This window comes from Bidens hawaiensis, unplaced genomic scaffold (genome assembly GCF_021521415.1).
Source record: "Bidens hawaiensis isolate Kalapana, Puna unplaced genomic scaffold, B.hawaiensis_p1.1 tig00045122_1, whole genome shotgun sequence".
Taxonomy (NCBI): Eukaryota; Viridiplantae; Streptophyta; class Magnoliopsida; order Asterales; family Asteraceae; genus Bidens; species Bidens hawaiensis.
In genome coordinates this window covers 54,753-60,200 of record NW_027498014.1, presented here as the reverse complement: position 1 = coordinate 60,200, position 5,448 = coordinate 54,753, and the positions used below count along the sequence as shown (strand labels likewise).

At 32.2% G+C, this 5,448-nt stretch overlaps 1 pseudogene; it reads left to right on the top strand.

Moving 5' to 3' along the window:
- The first annotated feature begins 1,352 nt into the window (after positions 1 to 1,352).
- LOC143595417 (oligopeptide transporter 2-like) lies at positions 1,353 to 5,030 on the top strand (annotated as a pseudogene).
- Positions 5,031 to 5,448: the final 418 nt, after the last annotated feature.

The window sequence follows — 5,448 nt, the reverse complement described above, 5'->3', positions numbered from 1 at the left end:
GGTACCAACCGTTCCGGCCGCCCGACGAGCCGGCTCATCCCGGCCTTCAAAAAGGTCGAATACATCGTCGTCGACAAATCCGAGCACACCAAACACACACTCTGATGCTCGTAGCTTCTTCCTCGACGACACGGTCAATTTAGCCGATGATTTGAATATACCCGACGAAGATGAGGTAGAGGAGTTGCCTCGACCACGCGGGAGATCGAGGAAAAATAAGGGGGAAGGTTCGTCGTCAACACGATTCAATACGGAGCCCGTTGAAATAAACTAGTTGGTCGGTCGATTGGAAACAATTGTCACCGTAATTGGAGCCGACATTCGAGCATCCAACAAACAACAAGAAAAGCTGAACAAGACTTTCGAATTAAAACAAATGAAAGACGACTACGAATCCCTCAAAGTGGAGGGGTTTCACGAGGATGCCGCATTATTGATGCAACGCCGACGTGAAAAAATGCGCGAATATTACGGATATTAGTTTCTTTTTTTAGTTATGTTTTTTTTTTTTATTTTTTTCTTTAGTTATGTTTTTTAATATTTTTAGTTATGTATTTTTTTTAGTTATGTTTTTTTTGTATTTCTTTTTAATTTTAATGCATTTTTATTTAATTAGTTTAATTATAAAAAAAATAATAAAAAAACACACTGTGGGCCCAACTTGTAGCCCCTACACCATTACACTCCAAAAACAAATTTCCACTCCATGCTTAGTGAGCGCCACGTGTCACAATTCGCCCCCAATTGTAGCCCCTTCACTACACATAACCTTGATATCGGTTGTGCCAAAGCAATTACTTCGCAATATCAAGGTGTGCGCACAAGAAAATGTTGTCACGCCAGATTCATAATTAGTGTACCAAACACATGCCAAGATTTCGTTTATCGTTAATTTTAAATTTAAAAGTCATGAGTAATCTATTAGATATATTTTTCATAACTAATTAATTTGATAGTTTCCCCAAATTTGGGCAGTTTGTTAGTTACAGTAATATACTAAAATTATTGATGGAAACAGCTCATTAAGAGATTAAAAGAGTAACAAAATAAATAAAAACGGAAAATTGATGAAATAAAAAGATTCTAAAAGTAACAGGATACTTGGTAAAAGTAGAAAAAACGTTTCACAAAAGAAGCCATAATTTATTGAGTTCCTATTAAATTGGGCAGTGAAGATATTAAATTAAAAAATATTGTATTATTATTATTATTATTGCTGTACAGATTTCAAAGAGTAATAGGATACCTAGTAGAAAAAAACAGCTAGCATAAAAAGGTATCCTACAGATTCTTCCTTCAAATTGTCGTCACAAGAACATAACATATTCGTTGTTGAAAAGAAAACCCTAATAATGGATACCGAGAGTGGAAAATTAGCATCCAACAACAAGACGACGATTGAGGCGGATGAATTAGAATCACTGCCCGTATGGACATTCCGGATGTGGTTCCTGGGAATCATCTCGTGTGCAACCCTTTCGTTCCTCAACACCTTCTTCAGCTACCGAACCGAGCCCCTCATAATATCAATGATCTCCGTTCAAGTTGCGACCCTTCCACATGGCGGCTGTTCTTCCGGGGAAAACGTTTCACGTCTTAGGCTTCCAGTTTTCCTTGAATCCAGGCCCCTTTAACGTCAAAGAGCATATTCTTATCTCCATTTTTGCCAACGCCGGATCGGCTTTTGGAAGTGGATCCGCCTATGCGGTCGGGATTGTTGATATCATCAGAGCTTTCTATCATCGCAAAATCTCCTTTCTCGCTAGTTGGATCCTTGTCATCACTACGCAGGTTAAATATTAAACCCTAACGTTTTTTTTAAATAATAAAACCCTAGCTAGTTACAAAGTGATTTACCAAACCATATTCTTTTACAAGCACTGCAATTCAAAACCTAAATTCTTTTTTATGTTTAGAAATCTGTACGTGTGTGTGGTTAGTTCAAAATATTGTATATAAAACTAGCTAAACTACATATTAAATATATATTTAGCTTTCTCGTGACTATTTGAAAGAAAAAATAAACGGTGTTTTAATTATATATGAACAGGTACTAGGTTACGGTTGGGCTGGTTTTCTGAGAAAATATGTTGTAGAGCCTGCTCAGATGTGGTGGCCGAGTTCTCTTGTTCAAGTCTCGCTATTCAGGTTCCTATATATATGCATATATTCAGTTTGTTTTGAATTTTTAAGAAAATATATTCAATATTCACCGCACTATCTCCTGTTATTTTTTACATTCTCTCAATAGATCTCCTATATACATTGATATCACTTCTAAATCAAAATAAACGAGTTTTCAAGTATTTAATTAAAGAAGTAATGTTCACATCAAATAATAATATTAAGATTTATTATAATGTATTTATTTGATGTTTGAATTCTTTTTTATTATAAACATCGATCAATTCGGGATATAGGCGTAACGACTTCATCGATCACTTATACAAAAATAATATCTCTATCAATGATGGATGGTGCATGTTTTAATTGGTGTTCCCACTTAGAATTGATGCATTATGTGTTGCATTCGAGCAGTCATAGACAAATGATATAATATAGGTTACTAGCTTTTTGTCCGGTAGTGTTTTAACTTGTACATAACTTGTATTATTTTTGTCAGGGCTCTTCATGAGACAGATGCATCAGCAGGAATGTCCAGAGCAAAATTCTTCGTAATCGCACTTGCTTGTAGTTTCTTGTGGTACATTGTCCCCGGATATCTTTTCCCAACACTCTCCAATTTGTCCATATTGTGCCTCGTTTTCTCAAAATCTATAACCGCCCAACAAATCGGTTCGGGCATGAAAGGGCTTGGGCTTCTATCGTTCATTGTAGATTGGTCGGTGATAGCATCGTTTCTTGGAAGCCCACTCGTCACCCCTTTTTTTGCTATCGCAAATGTTTACATCGGGTTTGTGATCGTGATGTACATAATTATCCCCATCGCTTATTGGGGGCTTGACATGTATGATGCCAAAACTTTCTCCATTTTCTCATCTCATCTATTTGATCATCGGGGACAAACTTATAATGTGTCAGCGATTGTGAACAATAATTTTGAGATAGATATGCCCCAGTACGAGAAACAGGGCCAAATACATATGAGTACGTTTTTCGCCCTTACCTATGGCATTGGTTTTGCTGCCGTCATATCTACCGTAACTCATGTCATCTTGTTCAATGGAAGGTACATATTATTTCTATTATATATAATCCCAATTGTAATATATATATATATATATATATATATAAGGGTTAAATAAAAATACATAGTTTTGTAGGAAAAGTAGGAATGACACAAAATTGGTTACTAAGTTTTAAGTTTTCGGTATCGGTACCGGTATTTCTCGAATTTTGCAAGAAATACCGGTACCAAATATTTGGGATTTTTGGGATCACTGGTACCACCCCGAGCTCATCCCAATGTAAAACAATAGTTCTTTAAGATTTTACATGCAAATAACAATTTTCATTAACATTTTACACGTAAAACAACAAATCTCATTAACATTTTACATGTAAAACAACAGTTATTTATGGATTCTACGTATAAAATTTACTCCCTCCGTCCCGATCAAAGTGTATTAGTTTGAAAAACACAAAGTTTAAGGTAGATTAAATTATTGTTTCTTTTGCTTACCAAATGGCAATAATGTCATTTTAAATTGGGTCCATAATTGTTTATTAATGTTAGTTATGTTTAAGGGTGAACTTGGAATTTAGCTAATAAATTTTGAAAGTGGACGTTTGTAATGCGACAAATAAAAAAGGAAGTGTGAACACTTTTAATGGGACGAAGGGAGTAATATTTTACATGTAAAATAACAATTTTCATTAACATTTTACTCGTATAACAACAAATCTCACTAACATTTTACATATAAAACAACAGTTTATAAAGATTTTACATGTCAAAAGCAGTATTTTACATGTAAGATAACACTTTTCATTAATATTTTATATGAAAAACAAAAAATATCATTAACATTTTACATGTAACAACATGTGTCGTCATAATTGTAATGTAAATTAAATTATCTATATATATATATATATATATAGTATGGTTAACGTAAAAAATAATAGTTTTGTGTGAAACATAAGAATAAATCTAAGCTCTTGGATCTAGGATCTAATGGTTAAGGCTGGTAGATTTTAAAAACCGTATATTTTCGTATTTACATGATATAGTGTCATTTTTAGGTGGTGTGCTTTATTTTAAAGTTTTCTCACAATTCTCACAAAACAATTATTTTTTATTTGAACTTTTATATATATATATATATATATATATATATATAGCAAGGTTATATATAAGAAGTAGATTTTTTCTAAGAAGTGTAGGAAGTGTGTTTTCACCATTAGATATAATAAAACACACTGTAACTAAAATAAAACACACCGCACAATAAACACATTTTTCATATCCACCGTTAGATCAATATATCTAATGCACCAGATTATTTCTTACACTTTTAGACATACTCCACTTTTTATTATAACCTATATATTTAGATGGTGTACTTTGTTTTAAAGTCTTCTCATATTTTTTATAAAATATTGTTTTTTGTTTGAAGTTATATATATATATATATATATATATATATATATATATATATATATATATATATATATTTTGTTGTATGTACTTACTAGGTACAATGAATTAAAAAAATATTTTTAATATTTTTTACTCCTTCAAGCTACAACTATTTAGTTGCCTTTCAGTTTGTTAAATATGTATATATGGATGAGTGATAAAAAATGAAAAAGAATTAAAAATCACTTCTCTTTGATCAAACGATATTAATCAAATGGTCTAGTACTTTAGTGGTATAAGTCCACCTTTTTAAAATAGAGGTAGTTAGTTTAAATCCTTGTAAATGCAAGGTTAGGAAGATTTTGATGAAAATAAATTTGTCTTTTCAAAGATAAAATCTAATAGTCATTGCCTTTCTTTTTAATTTCAGTTTGACTATTGAAATAATTGCATTGATTCAAAATATAGGTCAATGTCTCATAATTGATGGATGTGTAAGATAATTTGCCTCACACACTTTTTCTACCTTAAAGGCTTGCCAAGTTTTAGGTTACATGCCTAGCGCGCTGGTTGTAGTTAGTTTTCTGTAAATTTGATAGGATCAAAAGTAATTAGGTTTTTAAATAAACAAGTTTGTAAAAATCATAACTCTTCACAATTCACATGATCTTTTAAAAGAGTCAATTCATTTAGTCCAGTTTTATAGTCCTTTGATGGATTTTTAGTTTGCAAACATTATTATTATTATTATTATTATTATTATTATTATTATGATTGCCTTCCCAAATAAGAAATGGATCAAACTTATCAACCTACCAGTTATTCTAGGGTCTTGCGCGGCAATGCCTCCTGCCACAACGTTAAATTTTAACTGCTGGGTTTTTGTGGGTACCATTTTCAACTTT